Below are 17,361 nucleotides of genomic sequence, written 5' to 3' on the forward strand. Positions count from 1 at the left end.
CAAGTGTTTTTCTATCACAGCGTCTGTCGGAGGCTGGTTTTCAGTGATTCTATAGCTCTTTGGCTAATTCTCTAGCAGTCATTTTCCTTTGTCGGTGAAGAAATCAGTTTAGGTTGCCGTAAGGCGAAACCTCATGGGAATATTTTAAAATCTGTTACCTATCCTTATGAGAAAAGAGGTTACGTAAGCCTTCTGTGGTAGGTATAAGGAATGTAAACAGTGCTGACTTTGGAAACACTGTGAACCTCGTCCACGACCCATTGATAATGCTTTTTATAATCTGTGTGTGATTTCAAGCGAGTTTGGACTATTCTGAGCTAATAAATGTTACCCTGGGTGAAATTTCCCCGTGGTTCCTGTAAAGCCTACTTTGTCCCCTCTCTACTTCCGCATTTCGTTGCCTGAAGGAAATCAGAATTTGTTGTTCCGCAGACGTTCCTTGACCTCACAATTGATTTCAGTTACAGGTTAGGAAACTTACAAGAAATGCAATACTTCAACTTCAGGGAACAAAAGACCCCAAATTTCTACTGAAGTGTTCAGGTTAACTTCTTTTCATCTAAACATATCTTAATTTCCCCCACTTGACCTGTCAGAAGGATTTTGAAAGACTTAGGAGTGACTCTCCACGTTCCTTTCCTGCAACCCCGAAATCCCCCACTCTCCACACTCACACACAGTGGTTGTCCTTCCAGACTCTTCCCCGTTTTGTCCCTCGTGAATGTTTAAACAACTAGGTCACAATCAGTCACAGCCTTAGGTGATAAAGCCTCTGCAAGTTAAAATTGCCCTAAAACTGAAAGAAAATGTCACATGAAACTATAACGCACTTTTCAATGTCATCCTGTTGTGAGAACCAGACAGATATTGGGGAGACTTCTGGCTGAGCCATCAAGCACTCACCTCGGAGCTCCAGAGCTTGCTCTTGCCACACCTTCCTGGGGGGTATCTTTCAGCACTTTCCTCATCCCTGGCTGTCTGTCACATGATGGATGGCCATGCAGGGGGCGAGCCAGGGGTCAGCCGGTGCTCTTCGCAGGAAGCTGACGAGCGAAGGGTTGACCAGGCTGCTGGGTCCTGCCTCAGAATGCTCACCAGGTCTGGAGCAGCCTTTTCTTCTCTGGATTCAAGAGATGCCGAAGTGGTTGGGGAGCTTTGGAGAACAGTGTTGGTGGCGTTTTTTATTCTGGTTGCTTAAGAAAACGCATTTCTGAAAAGCCCTCCTTCCTTCTGCCCACTCCTTCCTCCCACCCGGAGTTGTGGTCATTTTTACACAAAGTGCTATTTCCCCAGTTTCCTCTCCTCACACTTATAACCAGTGCAGACAGCCTGTGTTTTGGGGGGAAGAGAGAGTGGGACCCCAGGCTTCACGTGCCAGCAGTCCCCAGCCAACAAAAGCAGGTCTCTTGGCTCCTTCCCCCAGGGCTGAGCATGCCCCGCTTGGTGCTGCACTGTGCTGCGGAAATCCTGGACGGCTGCCTGTTCTTTCTTGGTGTGTGTGTGTGTGTGTGTGTGTGTGTGATTATACACCTGAATGATAGCAACACGCTGGATATAAGAAAGCCCGCACATGTGTGCTTTTAGCACCAAATAAAGAGGCGAACTTTTCTGATTTAGTAAGCGAATGTCCAGCCCTTCACAGATCCCTTCCTGCCCAGTCCCTCCCATCTGTTCGAGGCATGGCACAGCCCCCTGACATTTTTGCACATGTTGCTTTGGAGTCCAGGGTTAAGTCCAGGGTGTATTTGTATGTGCATCAGTATCTCGGAACCAAAAACCAGTCCACAGAGTGGGCAAGGCACAGCTGAATGGCCTGCCCCTGGCAACACTGGTTGCAGGGCACACCCTCCCGAGTTGCTTCCTCGTCTTTAATGCACAAGTAAGGACCTCCTGTCCTCCCCTGCAGCACTTTGAGCTTTTCACACCAGAGTAAATCCGGTATCTTCCAACGTGTTGTTTTAATTCTTCTTTCAAGTAAAAATAGCTCCACTCCAAAAATAGGAAGCTATTGCAAGGATTAATGTTAGCTTTTATGTTTGTAAAAAAGCTGGTTGATTATTAATGGGCAAATGCAAGAGGCAAACCAGACAAGGGTACTGTCTATGCTCTCATGAGCTCTTCACCTCTGCTCCCCAGGAGCCACCAGGGTGGGTCTTGCTCTGTTCTCTCAAGGACACAGTGCCCTGGAAGGGAGCAGGTGTGACCCAACACACCTGGCTCTTTGTTACCACTCAGGTAACTTCCTGGTTCCTGTTCTACAGACAGGTTAAGGAGCTGTGTGGCCAGCAGCCCTTCAGAGGCGAGTCCTAGAAGTGCCAAAGCTTCCCTAAAGTAAGGAGCAAAGAGACCCTGCTCCCCATCTTGAAAGGCGGGATTGATGGCAGAGAGAGGGAAAGAGAGAAACAACGGTAATAATTAATAATTTTGAAATAAAGGCTCTGAGAAAGAAGTTTTATTTACTAAGTGCTACTTTCTTAGATGAAAGGGGAAAAAACAAGAACACAGACATTCCTGATGGAAGACAAATGACAAGTGACAGATGTAACCTCCACCAAATGCTCTCTGGACCCGTTCAGACCATGGAGGGCCCACTCCTGATCCAACCGGGATCCACCTGGTGCAATGTGCCACATTCCCAGGGACTCGGTGGAAAACATCGATGCTCTTCCTGTAAAAGAGAAGGCCGGGCTCCGTGAGCGAGTAGGTCCAGCTGTCCCTGTGATGGGCACTGTTCTTTCAAAGCCAATGGCTCCGGAGACCCCATTTGACTGGAGAAGTTCACCCAGGCCTAATTCCAGAACACAGCCTGGGTTTCTAGACCTAAAGTTCTAGAGCATGACATTCCAGATATTTCAGCCACACTCTGAAGATGGATCAGAGTGGCCTGGTCATGCTCACATCACACACAAGAAGAAAGCAAGCTTTCTATCTAAGTACAAAAGTGCACGCCAGCCTGTCCCCCACCCCATGCTTGTCCAGTAGGTGACAGTTAGTGAAGAGCTCTCTGTGTCCCCTCGGGCCTGAGGAGACCGTGGAAGCAATTAGCAGCACAGGGAGCGGAGCGGTGACTTTGTTGGTCCTTCCCCATGACCCTGCAGTTCCAGCCGGGAGCAGTCCAGACTACAGTGATATGATTAAGATAAGCAGTTCCTGGGCTGGTGGAAGACAGTGTCACCCAGAGGCCGGAGTTCAGGGTAATGACAGCCTGCGCCTGCCACGTCACTAACCACTAAGGCACCAGGGCTGATGATGAGGACCAGCACCAGGTCTCGGGGTGCTGAGGGGCCCAGCTGGTTTCCTGTGGGTTCCATCCACATCCTGTTCCACTCAGAGCTGCCCTGGTGTTCGGCTGATGGTTGTGAAATTCCTGTGCATTTTCTCTAGTGCTTCTACAAGAGGCTGATTGAGATTTGGGAGCGCTTAAAAATTATACAGCTTTTTCTTCAAGGAAAATGAGTGCAAAATTGTGGATGCCAACTTGGACAAGGCTCTGGAGAAGAGAGAGTTCCATCAGCTTCATGATCAAGCCATTCTGTATCTCACAAAACAAGGCCCCAAACGTGTTTCTTGAATGAAGGAATGAATCAATTTTTGCAAGCTGCTGGTTACTCAGTAACTCTGAGAAATGAAATGCCAAAATGCCAAGTAATTGTACTTACCCGTATCTAATGATCAGTGATATATGAGAGCTCAATCCTCACGGTGTCTGGGATACTGCACGTTGCCATGAAGGGTAGATTCCTATCCTCCATGCAACCTTAGGTCTTATCTAGGCCCCAGGGAAGGATGCTATCGGAGCTGTTTTCCTAGAGCAGAGTGTGTGGGCATCGAAGTTAATGGTCCGTGCTCCTCACTTGGAAAGCCCCTAACTTAAAACCCCAAGAAGGGTTTCCTAGTCATGAGCTGAGCACCAGAATGATATTAGAGAATCATAATATTCTCCTTGAATGGACTTGGAGCATGTGCCCCAGCGTAAGATCCGTGTGTCTGGCAAGGTGCCCCCTTCCTCTCCTTTGGTTTTTATTAATGCTGTTTCCAATTTCCGATGGCAGTTAACAGTGTCATTTCTTGCTTCGAACGCTTGCTAAACCTGTGCCCCCCAGGCCAAATAATGTTCTCACTCCACGATGTTTATGCTTTCAACTATGTGCAGATTGATCTCTTGCTCTGGCCTTTTCTTCTATGCCAAAGAATACACAGTCAGGTCCCCAAATCTTGCTTTCTTAATTTACTACCTAAGTTACCATTTGTATCTATTCCTACATTTCAAGAAAAACTAGAGAAGTCTATACCTTACTTCGAATGTTCAGGAAACTTGGCAGCCTGCAGGCTTTGCTTCCAACCCAAACCTGGGTACCTGCTGGGAGAGAAGATATATGAACCCTGAAACACCTGGCTGCTTGTGTCTGTGAATACTGAGGAATGAGAACCGCACCCAGATTCCTTTATATTTCCAGAAGTCCATGGAAAGAATTTTTAAACAAATAGTTAGCTACATCACACACCAACATAAATATGCAGTGATGAAGTCGCTGTGGGTGTGCCTTTAGCAAGAGCATCAGTCATGACACAGACTGCACGGGAGTGGAGACTGTTCCAGTACCAAGAGCTTCTCAATACTTTATTTTTGCTTTATTTTGAGTACTTTGTTTATTAAATGTCAAAACTGTAATTTCAACCAAAGGTCCATATTAAAGACAAAATGGAAAAAAAAATAAAAGGCCCTCTAAATATGGTTTAAACCATTTAACATGGTAAAAACATTTCATACCATCCCTAATAGAAGAGTCGGGTACAGCCTGGCATGAGTCGGTCCTTACCAACACAAACACCGTAGTGACACAGTCAACAAACACTTCAGGGCATAGTTCCTGGCCCCTGCAGACTGAGGACTGTCTCCAAGAGCTGGAGGAGACCTCTCCAGTACTTCCTGTCTCAGGCCCTGAGGGCAGGAGTGATTCCCCTAGCCAGGAGGCAAGAGGGCAGGCTGTGAAACACAGTCAGGCTTGACAGCAGAGCATCCCTGTCTACCTGGGAGGTCCTGCTGTAAGCAGAGAGTGTGCAGAGGCTGCTGTAACTCTAGCCCTGCAAGAACTGAGAAGGTCTTGGCTCAGGCAGGATTAGGGGCTTCTTAGCAAGCAGGCGTCCCTGGAAACATCACAGTGAACATTAACACATTGAAAACCCCAAGAAGTCCCAGGGCGAAGGCATGCATGGACTTCCAACCCGAGCTGCACATCCACTTACAGGCTGAGGCCCACCTCTTCCTACTCCTGTGCCTGACTCTGCCGGGGATACATGGTCAACTGTGATTGGCGTAGGATGGATGGCAGGGTGTCATGTGATCTGAGAAAGAGCACTGTGATGTTCCGGCTCCGCTTGGCTATAATTTGTCCGTTTGGGGCCTAGCTGACCCTGCAGTTGACCAGCCAGCTTTTGGGACTTCAAAGTGGCTACTTACAGTCAGTCCCAGAGAATGTTTTTGTACTTTGATTGTTTGTCTCATTGTCTCTTTGTATCCACCCTATCCCCCAAAGAATGTAAATGAATTTACAAAGATACACACTCACACATACACACTCACACAAAACAACGTGAATTAAAAATGGATAGTAAAAAAATAAGAGTAACTTCACAGAGATCATTTGATTAAATCATAATTATGTAATTATTATCTGTTTTATAAATCACAGTCAAATATAACCAGTTCCACAATAACAGAATCTTGTTTGTGACTTTTTGTAGAATTTAAGCAAGTCTCGTACATGAACGCATGAAAGACAGTGTCCACTGTCCTCTGTGGATCTTTCTATGCAGCATGTTTTTGTGTGTGACTGTCCACACCAAGGCTGTAAACTTTTCCCACTGTCTTGGACTCAGGCCTTGCTTCAGCATGAGGGAATCGTCCCTGGTCCTCATCTGAGCATGGGCTGGGAGCCTCCTGAGAACTTCTGTCCCATTCCTGGGTGTAGGTGGCTCATGCCGCTTGTCCTGAGTTGACAGTGGCTGTTTTCTTGTCTCCTTCCCCTGCGGGGCTGCAAACCTTGACAATGGAGATTTTACCAGATTCTTTCTCTGCCCTCCCAGTGCTTAGTCATGGAATCCTCAGGCAATATTTATCGAGTCCACATGCATTGACATGAAAGGCAAAAGTTTTGCTGTAATTACATCTTCCCTTGAACCAAAACCCCACATCTATCTCGTCCAGCAAACACACACATAGACTTTTTTACTGTAGTGTTTTTCAAAACACACATATTTTAAAACTGGTAACTAGTTAGATGGGCTGCTAGAATTGTGTAATGGGGTCAGTAAGGAGATATCTTTTATAAGTGAGAAGAAACAGGCCACTGTGCGCCTATGACATTGTAATTGTGTAGAACTGATGAAAGGAAAATGGGAAACATGCAGAGTATTTGGAAAGAAGAAAATGAGGAGACTTGAAATAAAACAGAATCAAGTAATGCAGAGCTAGCAGGGTTCAGCCTGGAAATGTGGGCTGGAATTCCAGTTTGATCCTGGAGAAGAAAACCAGGGAAAGACAGGAAAGGAGGCGTTTACCAACCTTGGGGTGTAAGGGGTGATTTGGTCCATGGTACAGCAAACCCAATAGATGAAAATTAGCAGTATTTTGCTCTCCTTCAAAGGCTAGGCTTAGATGTAGTCTGCGTTAGCATATTGTGCGAATAAAGTATTTGATTTTAAATAAAGTAATGTGCTTCAAATTTTAAGTTGAAAATAATTTTCTAGATTTTTCCCATTTTAAAGATGAAATATTGTAGGACTAAAAGTTATGAGAGCCACTTTCTGTGATTACAAGTATATGCATTTCATTCCAAATGGGAGCAGGGTAGGCCGGTGCATAGCATTTCAGATTCTAAAGCTGCATGAGGATATGCATATTTAAACATGAATTTTATAATTATGGATCTTAACTTGTCTTGTCCAATATCCTGGGAATGTTTCTTGAACAACATTTCTGTGCAGCACTTTGCTTGGTTTTCAATATCTGAAGAGATGGTCTAATGCAGGGTTATGGTCTAATAGGGGAAATACATGTCAAATGAGCTTTTAAACCAACTCCCTTTAAAATCTTGACTGCTTAGGCTCTAACCTTCAGTCGTCTCCACCTAGCTGAGGGCTTGCTCTATAGGAGGCTGGGTGGTCTTATATCTATTCAGAAGATGTAAGTGGACTTAGTCCTTGATCTCAGGGAAACTCCAGGCTGCTGTTGGGAAGAAGTGTGGACAGGAACAGAGGCCACGAAATAGAAAAAAGAAATACCCACAGCCCAAGAGAGAGCGTGGCCCAGCAGAACATGATGAGAGTCACATGAAGGATCTTATCTAAGGGCTGGGGAGAGTCGAGGAGGGAGAGGCGGGACCCCTTTGGAAGGCTGGGAAAGGCATTGGGGTGTTTGAGATGAGCTTGAGGAATAAAGAGGAGTGAGGACAGGGAGAACCCACCCCAGAGGACAGGAGAAGGACAGACATGAGCCACTGAGGGCCAGCAGGAAATTGCAGGGAGGCTGCCATGCCCCAGGGGTGGAGTTTGCTGTGGGGAAGGAACAGGAGAGTGAAGATGGCAGTCATCAGGACACCGAGGGCAGATGCCGTGAGCACCTGCAGAAGGCCAGACAGCTCTCGGCACTTCCCTGCGCCACGCAGTAGCTTCACCTCAGCCTCCCTGGGATGAGGCCAGCAGGCTGCAGAGGTTAAGTAGCTTGCTCATGGTTACAGGCTTCAGAAGAGGTAAGGTGGCCTTGGAAGCAAGGTCATTGGTCTGTGGAGGCCACATCCTTGGTGCTGTGCTCAGAGAGGTGGGACTCAAGGGTAGAAGTGTGGACAGGAACAGAGGCTGGTTTGGCAGACACTGAGGAGTCACCGAAGGTTTTGATTTCTGAGTTTCTGACGACATGTAAATATTGGTATGGTGGTGACACCAAGCGACAGTAGGAAGGGTACTTTGAGAGTCTGAGTAAAAGGAATGAAGAGCTGGAACGCGGCGGTGGCGGTAGACGGTCAAGGGGACATGTGTCCCTGAGGTGTTGGCAGGTGGAGTCTGGGAGTGTGCTGCGGATGGGGTGCGGGAGTGAAGGAGTTTAAAGACAGAGATGTGGACAAGGGTGATGTCAGTTAGGAACCAAAACTCAGGACTAATTTAGGAAAGCAGTCGGAACTCGGTGCTGGACCATTCCGTTCTGAGCAGTTTTCTAGGACGTGCCTGGGGGATGTCCGGAGCCCAGCTGGCTCTCTGAAGAGATACGGTAGGTGAGTCACCATTAAAGTGGTGGGTCTAGGAATCTTCAGGAAGTAAGATAGAGGATGTCAAGAAAGGACAAAAGAGAAACCCAAGGGGAGGAGACCAGGGCGCACATGATTAGGTGAGAAGGAGGGACATCCACCAAGTAAAGGAGAATCAACTCTGAAAGAAGAGCTGAAAGACCCAAGTCTAACAGCTCAGCCGTGAGTAGCTGTGGGGATTTCTGGAGAAGACGTGATCCATAGTCTGCCCTTGGCTCATGATCGGAGGTATGGAGAAGGATGGAGGTGCACACTTCTGGGAGTCACGGGGGAGGCTGTAGGTCTGAGGACACCGAGGAAAGAGGGTGGAGGAGGCTTGGTAGTCCCTGAAACTCACATCCTGGGTACAGGGAGGAGGCTGTGGCTGGCGAGCCAAGGCGGGTCCTCCAGGGCTGGAGGCTGAGGGCTCCTAAGCCTGTTGGTGGCAAGTTTCTCATCCTCTTGTCCTAAGTGTGGCTAAGCCATTCCCCTTCCTCCTTCAAGTCAGATGAGCAATTTCAGAGATTAACATCCATCATGGCTTAAGGCGTATGAGCTCGTCTTAGAGGGATGATCCCGTATGTTCCTGTAGTCACATCAGGATGGGATGATGCGATCGTCACTGGAGACACAAAGGAAGGTTCCAGCAACTCACGGTAACCGGGGAAGTACCTGGCTTTTGCCAGCTATGTGTCTCAGTTTTCTGAGACACTGAATAAACTGTGAGAATAAACTACAAGCCCATTCTTGAATGTGTTTCCAATAAAAAAAGGGAAAGATAATGTGGTGTCCAAATTTGCTAATTACTGCCCTGATTAAAGCAAGACTTTTCAAGTTTATTCTTTCATAAGATCAGCAACCTTCTGAACACAGACAGGATCTGACAAAGATAGTACTGACGAGGCAGAGCAGAGGAGGAAGCGATGCCAGTTCCCTTTGGAACCAGAGCTGCTGCTGGCTGTGGCCGACAGACAGCTTCAGGTTTGTGTTGCTGCGGTCGTCCTCCGGTCTCCAGGGCTGCGCTGTGATTGTGCAAGACCTCAGCAAGACACGAAGAGATACGTTACAGTAATTTTGAAAAGTATGTAGGTGGATTAAAAAAAAAAAAGGGCAGCCTAAATTTTCTTAGCCAAAGTCAAATAAGTAACACATTTTGGAAAAATCTAGGTAAGAGAATACCAATATCTGATAAGAGTCCGTGGAACCCTACAGAAACAGAGATGGGAGGAGAAGGAGGAGCTGCCCCTGACAGGTAAAGAAGTGTGACAGACACAGGTCATTCTGATCCCAGAGGCAGCCTGACCTGGTGAAGAGAGACTTGGGTCCTTAGGTGAAGCCCAGGTGTGCAAACACCAAATCCCAGAGTCCTCAGGGAAAGTACACCATGGCTCTGAGCCCCAGTGTCCTAGTGTACGATAAGTGGTCAAGGGGGGCGCCTGCTCTCTTCCCTCTCTGCTGACTCCCCATCCTCCTCCTCCCCGAACAGGCTGAACACAGGCTTTTTCTTAGGGCAGTTGGGGAAGAAAAGGTGAGTCAGAGAGACCACCACTTACGGGCTGGGTAACCTGAGCACGTTGCCTAACTTCTTCATTTCTTATCTGTAAAATTCAGGAAAATTCCAACCACAGGGATGATAGGAGAATTATATGAGATTTATTTGTTTATTTTTATTTTTTGGTGAAAGTATTGAGAAAACCACTTCCATGTTGTATAGCAAATATTGTCAGAATGACTAAAAGCAATTCCTCCTTTCCCTGCTAAGGGCCCTATTCCCTTATGATATAGTTCTGTTTTCTGATATTTTATTTTTTTTTAAAGACAAAACCTTACTTTATAAAGAAAGTCTGAATTCCAGAGTCTAGGTTGCCACCCTTAAGAGGTCTCCGAGCACCTTTTCTTTTTTAACTGTAAAAGGAGCTATAACCCCTGGTCACTCCTACTAATACACAAAGTTGAGATGGAAAAGAACTAGCTTCCTGGGTTTACTCTACAAACACCGTCATGCTCAGTGAATCAGAAATTGCTCTTTTAATTATTTTTTGAGGTTCTTCTTACTTTTCTGTGAGAAAATATAGAAGCCAAGAGTGACACGAAAGCCAGCCCAGCTCCGGAATTCGGGTGGGTCTAGGAAAAAGCCCAGACTTCAGTGGAAAACATATATGGGCGTGTGGGAAACCCCTGTAAACTATGAATTAACTGCATACTGCTCGAGCTGGTATGGAGGAAACCACAGAGCTCTCTGAGATCAGAGAAGAGGGTACAGAACAAGCTTTGGTCTGCGAGTCTCCCCAGTGACCCTGCGAGCCGGGGTGTCTGCAGTTAGCGCCAGTCTCAGCTGCATCTACTGAACCTGGTCATCGTAAGCACCGCCCCCCCCCCTCCCGAGCTCTCTGTGTGACCTCCTGCCTCTCGCCAGGTTCCACATTGCCAGATCTCCAGTTCACCCTCCATTCCGGCCCACTCCTCCCTGAGGGCCCCTGCTCAGTCTTTGGGATTCGTCCCCCACCTCATTGCAGTCCCCTGCCTGACAGCAGCTCTTCCCTGGTCCTGCTGGACTCTCCTTATCCATCCTTTCAAGCCCATCGAGGCTCAGCTTTCCAAACCAGTGGAGCCTGATCAGTTCTCCACTTCCTGAATTTTCCTTCTCCAGCCTGGACAAACCCTAGAATGTGATGCTAAGTTCTGCTCATACACCGGGGCCCCATCTGAGCATTTGTGTGGTACAGGCAACCCCGACTTCCCAGGTAGGTTAGAAGCCCTTGGTGGGCCAAGGGCCCGATGGGTTTGGCTGAACTAGAACTAACTGTCCTGAGTCCTGCTTTGCCCCAGAATCAAAGGTGCTGGGCTGTCTGCAGTCCCTGTTTAATGCAGGGTTGGGGGGCAAGGGGTGACATTTCTCTTCATCCAAATGAGAAAACTGAGAGACAGGGAAGCAAGATCACTTGTCCAAAGTCACAAGCCCCATTTCCTCCAGAATGCACCCTACCTCCTCTTTGGAAAGCCCTGGAAGTGGGCTTTCAGACCCTAAGCCACTTCCATGCACAAGGTGGCAGCCAAAAGATTTGAATCCAAGTCTTTCTGGTTCCACCTTGTACCTTATGTCACATTACTTCCCTGTCACCAAAGTGCCAACACGGAGTTCAGCATGAATCCCAGTAAATGGATTTGTGATCATGCTGTTTTGTCAAAACCATGGGAACAGGACAAAAATCTGCAGATTTGACCAGAGCATTGTGTTTATGGCAGGACCAAGAAAAAAAAAAAAAACATGCACTTCATTCTTTGCCTTATGGGGACAGGGTATAGAAGACTTACAAGAACACTGAGATTTCAGGGAGTATGTGTGTATATTATCACCTGGGCCTGATGTAACCCCATAGCCATAGCAGGCACCATAACAATTTCATCTGCAGCAGGTATGTTGATTCCAGGATCCTTCGATCACCAGGGGCCTTTCTGAGAGATGACCCTGCTCTGACTGTGGAACCAAGTCCATCCCTGTGTGAAAAACACCAGAAGCAGCCAAGTCTCAGCTGAGCGGACCTTTCCAGATCAACTCTGTGGCAAAGCCAGGCTGGGCATCTTCCAGGGAACGTGTTGGACCTCTTTAGATAAGCTCAAATTTGGAGTCCAGCTAATCTCTGTGCTTTACTTTAACCTTCACTACACAGAAAATTAAAACTTAAAGGGGTTTCTGAGAAGTTACTCAAACCCTCTCTCCCATTACAGATGGGGAAACCGAGGCAGAGAGGGGCCGCAGGACTTGCCCAAGGGTTTGCAGTACATAAAGAGGTCACTCTCCAGGCATTGCCTTGGCACCTCACCAGGCCTGCCCCAATCCCAGGAGGAGTCTGAAAGGGGAAAAGTGAACCCAAGCTCAGGAGGAAGTAAAATCACGGAACTGGCTTGTCGTCTGGAAACAGATGAGGGGAACGAGTGGAAAGAAATAGAAAGTCCATTAAACATTCGCAGACTTTAAGAGGACCTATGAATATATACAGTTATCATGTGTCCATTTTAAAAAGTAAAAATATTTCAAAAATGAAAATTTAAAAAGGTGTATGATTCCTACTTTCCCCAAACCATTGGAACGTGTCCCTGGCTCTTTCCCTGGACTCCCCCATGGCCACGGCAGCGCTGAGATGCAAGTCCTGGGGCGGCAAGTCCTGGGGGCTGAGCTGAGTGGTCCCGTGGCACTTTTCTAATGGGGAAGCAGTGAGCCTGGGTGCAGTGCTGCCCATGCCACATCATCTCAGGCCACCACACTGGGTCATCATCACTCCCCACAGGTCATCCAGGTCCCATGCCGAAGGTCACCATGGAAACAGATTGTGCCAGGAAAAAGCACCTGGAAGGATGCATGTGGAGCTCACATAGGCGAAGGCACACGAGAGCCAATGACATCACAGGACCCACCAGCCTGCTCCCGTTTGTTGATAATAAGTAGCCACCACAGGGGCTGCTTTCAAAGCAAAGTGGAGAAAACCTCTGACCCCAATGAAGTCCACTGCAGAAAACATGGGGCCATGACAATTTTTAAGCACTAAAGTGTGAGCCTCCACCAGATCATTCTTCCAAGGTTCTAGAACTCCTTAGAGAGAATCCAGGAGAGAGAAAACTCCTAGTGTCCCCTGGCACCTCTGAAGGATAAAAAACCTGCGTGCTGCCTGCCAGGCCTCTGTGGGTGTTGGTTTTTGTTGTCAGATAGCTGGAGATGTATCAGAGAGAAAGACAGCTGTCTTTTACCCACACAGAAGCCCTGTGCCACAAGCCCTGGCCACCTAGGCTCAGCCCTTGTAAGTGAATGGAGGATGTTCAATAGTGGACTGATGTTCTTGTCATCATGCACGTGCCCGGCTCCTACCTCCTGGATGGAGGGCAGGCTCCACCAACTCACCCCGCATCAAGGAGCCCATGGCACCAGGTTTGGGTGGCACACGGGCCTCCTGCTTAGAGCCAAGTATCTGGGATCTGCATCTGAGCTTGGGACCCAGCACCTGGACTCAGATAAGGGCCCAGGGAGTACGCGTCCAGCTGATCACAGCAAAAGAAGATGCAAATGAAAGGTGATTTCAAAAGGAAGGGGCGAACCCCCAGAACCTCAAAGGGAATGTCTGAAAGTCCGAAGGGAATTTCTGTAAGGTCCAACCAGGGTGACTCATCTTAACCTCAGGCATGATTTTCCCAGCTATCTACTTTTCCATTCCCAATAGTGTGTATCTTACTGATTCCCACTTTTGAAACTTCCAGTGCTCAAAACATTGAGCACTGCCTTCTGTGATTGCAAATGCTTCTTCCACAAAGCAGCTGATTCATACTGGTGCCCTCACTGTAAAGATGGAAGCCTTGACTTCTCTGCATAAATAAAGGCTTTGGGTATAAAACTAAAATGTAGTCAGTTTGCTCATAAAAATTGCATTTCAACAAAATTCACAAATAAATGACTTGCAGTTGAGTTTTGAGCCTTTAAAGAACTTAATTTTAATGAGATGCATAACCAATGCAGCTGTTTGGAAAAGCATGCACACTTAGGTTTGTTTCTTCCAAAATTATAATGTTATTCAAAAGTTGCATTGCATAAGAAAAGTGATAAGATTTTCACAAGATATTTAAACCTCTAGCTTAAATATCTTGTAGTTGACAATTTACCTTAGTTTTTCAGGATCTAATCAAGGTCTGGTTTACTCTTATTCATGATTTTTGAAGGGATAAAAGATGTCCTATATTTATTGCTCGATTAGTTCAGCTCTGGGAACTGAGTCACATTTACATAGCTCTACCTAGCATCCCTAGGTGTTCTCATCTGGTATTTTCAAGTTTGTTCTTTTATTTTTGCAGTACTGGGGCTTAAACCCAGGGCTTGGCATGTTCTAGGTAAGTGCTCTACCACTGAGTTCCACCCCCAACCCTCATCTTAATTTTTAAGAAGTTCCTTCTCTCCCAATATTCACAAAGCAGTTTTCCAAGTTGACAAACATTGGGACCTAATCATCTACTAATTTCCTAGATGGGTTCTTCCAATGTCTCGTCAGTGATCCACCAATCCCCCCCTGCACTTGAGATCTGACCCACCAGGGTTTAGGTGTGTATTTTCACAGGACAATTTCTTTTCAAGCCAGGATAGTTCCTAAAACCCAGGGATTTGTGTGTAATAGCCCTAGCTGAGCTTCCGGAGCCCAACAACAGCATCTTTGAACATCTGTAGTTAAACAAGTGACTTTTGGAATTTTACATGTGCTCTAACGTTCACCATGGGCTGTGCTGGAAGAGAACTCTGAGGTCATTTCACCCAAACCTCTCATTTGACAGATGAGGAAAATGGGACTAATTGATAGCTAACAATACTAAATTACAGTTCTTCTCAAACTAGATAGCAGACTGAGTAGTCTTCTTAATGTGCTCAATTACTGTATAGATTCCATGAGCCATTGAGTGTGCCGTGACCTTGAGCGTTTACACTCTGTGGTTCTCCAATGTCTGTGTTTCTTGTGTGGTGTTTGCAGTCCTATGCTCCGGTAACCTTTCACCTTGGAGGCCTTGCCAGTCCCCAAGTAGGTGTCTCTCCAAGAACATCACCATCCCCAGGTGTCCCCTGGGTCATGTCCCCTTTCTTGAAACCTTACTTTCTTGGTTGTCTGTCCACTCTGATAAGTTCACACAGTGGTCCAACCAGCTGCTAGCTCTTTCTGCTGTCTGTGGCTGGAGAGTCTTTCTTCTTCACTTCAACACACTCTATAGTATCCCAGTTGTTACCTCCTTTGAAGATCTCATTGACTCATCTATGGCCAACTTTTATTCCATGTTTAGTGATTCCCAAATCCCCATCTTCACCCCCAGATGTACTTAGAGATGGAGACAGGAAAGCAAACACATTCAGAGACAGCCTCACCATGTACCCTCACTACCCTCTGCGTCTCTTCCCAGTCTTCCTCTCCATTCAGGCAGAATCCTCTTCACTTCTAATAGATGTGTGGGTTTTGCCCAATGGCCTACCAAAGCCACCATCTACTGAGCTCATGGACTGCCCCACCACATTCAGCAGCCTCCAAATGATCTCTCCAATGAGATCATTCCCTCTCAATCTGTCTGAGACTAGAGTCTTTCTGCCCATTGAAAGATCAGACTTCTTAGTCTGACCTGCATCACTTTATAAAATTCATTACTAGTGAAGTCCCCAATATAGCTTCCTGCTCACTTTTCTTGAGGTTCCCCAGTGGTCCTCAACTACGGATACACATGAGAAGAGAGTTAGGAGCTTTTCAAAAAATTAGTCAGATACAGGCCCTTACTCACATTCCCCCTTCCAGGAGATTCTGGCTTGACTGGCTTATGTCAGGCACAAGGAATGAGTGTCGTTCGAATCTCCAAGGGTGATTCTTGGTGACTTGATAATCAAATAAAAGGAAGAATACTTCAAACATACTCTACCTCCCCATGCTTTTGTCTGGGCAATTTCTCTTGTTGGAATCCTTTTTCACCCATTTATTCTTCCCATGGAAGTTCATGAAGACTTCTTTGATTCCTCCAGGTGGAAGGAATTGGTCTTTCTCCTGGAAGCACTTAGCATATTTCCATAATTTCATTCATTCATGAACTCCAGGTGGACTCTGTTAGGCATGGATAATAGAGAGAATCAGATAAGCTTTCTTTTTTAAAGGAGCTTACCGCCTTATAGAATAGGAAAAACCCACCCCGGTGAACATCCAGATTTTTGACAGAAGAAGAGAAACATCCACAGGTTCAGAGAATATGGCTGAGGCATAAAGAAGTCTGGGTGTAAAAGTGTACATGTGTGACATTGCATAGATCACAGGGTACGCATTCGAGGGTTTGAAACATGCCTTACTCATAATGATGTATTTCAAGACCACATTCGGGTTAAATGTTTGCAGAGTACAGTGAGGGGGTGAGTGGCTGCATGTCAGGGATTAGGGCTCACTGAGGAGTTACAGAAGCCTTCAGGAAATGGCAGCATTGTTCCTTGGGAGCAATTCCCACTGGAGTTCAAAGACTCATAAGATTCAGTGCTGAATGTTATAATTACAATTTCCAATTTCCCTCAGCCATCTGTCCCACGATTTATTTTAAGTGATAATGAGAATAGCATATTAGAACCAGGTCCTGTTTCTTGTGACTGAGGGATGATAATGGTCTATTCAATAACAACTCAGAACCTTTGACTTTGGTAAATGAAAGATACAGGTGAAGAGTGATGGTTTCATGACTAACTGGAAGAATTGAATGGGGATTAGGAGAAAAACCTGCTTACCCAACAGATCTGTGAGCCTTCCCTCCCTCCCCCTGGACCTTGCTATGAATTTCAAGTTAAACCCTGAGTGTCTTAAAGATGTTACTAATAAAGCTACTCAAATGGTCATCAAATGAGTGTGGACAAAGAGGGCCTTGCCATAATTTCCATGCTGATTCTGTATATGTGTGCTTGGGGGTAGTGTGAATTAGATTCATGATGAACTGATGGGCATCCGAAAAGCAAGTGCACTTCTCCATGGAAAGCTCTCCTCCTTCAGGTAAGGATAGCAGGGCTTAGGCACACCTTAAGAAGTGAGCCATTCCGGAGAGGAAATCCATCTCTTCACATGCTCTCAGGGTCTCAGTGAGTCACAGCAGAAGGGTTAGATCAGCTTCCAAGAGTGTCTGAGTCAGAAGAGATACAAAGACATCCTTCTTAACCCAGAGGACTCCAACACTGTGAAAACTCATTTCCCATGGAAACAGAACAGCGTGCAAGCATAAATCACTTCACAAAGCAACTCAGAAAAGATCACACGCCACAACAGAGGCCTAGAAGCCATTCTCATATTTTGGGCCATGTCTTTGACATCCACTCATTCTTTAATTTATGGATTAACTATTAATCCACTTATTGATTCATTCACTGACTCACTTGTAGTCAAGAGTCATGAAAAACTTTTATTGAAGATAAATCTGGTTTCCTGATATTGAAGTCAATTCCATTTTAATTATTTTCTGTTTAACCAAAAATGTCATGCTCTCTACAACATAAATAAGAGACTTAATCGTATGATGTTTTCAAACAAGGGCTAAAAACTCTGACGTT

At 46.2% G+C, this 17,361-nt stretch overlaps 1 protein-coding gene and 1 long non-coding RNA gene across 7 annotated transcripts in view; one reads left to right on the top strand and one right to left on the bottom strand.

Annotated features, from left to right (window-relative positions):
* LOC124089118 (uncharacterized) overlaps positions 1–1,577 on the bottom strand; it is a 29,822-nt gene extending 28,245 nt beyond the window's left edge. For 3 of the 6 annotated variants that reach the window (XR_006850619.2, XR_006850618.2, XR_006850617.2), the window contains exon 1: positions 904–1,577. This is a non-coding gene — a long non-coding RNA (uncharacterized LOC124089118). The remainder of the gene's footprint in view (positions 1–903) is intronic. The other 3 variants (XR_006850621.2, XR_009226209.1, XR_006850620.2) reach the window with 3 other exon arrangements.
* Kcnj15 (potassium inwardly rectifying channel subfamily J member 15) overlaps positions 1–17,361 on the top strand; it is a 45,559-nt gene that overhangs the window by 520 nt on the left and 27,678 nt on the right. The gene's annotated exons all lie outside the window — the stretch shown is intronic.

This window comes from Marmota monax, unplaced genomic scaffold (assembly GCF_021218885.2).
Source record: "Marmota monax isolate L192 unplaced genomic scaffold, Marmota_monax_Labrador192_F-V1.1 WCK01_AAM20220418_F8-fsc00125, whole genome shotgun sequence".
Lineage (NCBI taxonomy): Eukaryota > Metazoa > Chordata > Mammalia > Rodentia > Sciuridae > Marmota > Marmota monax.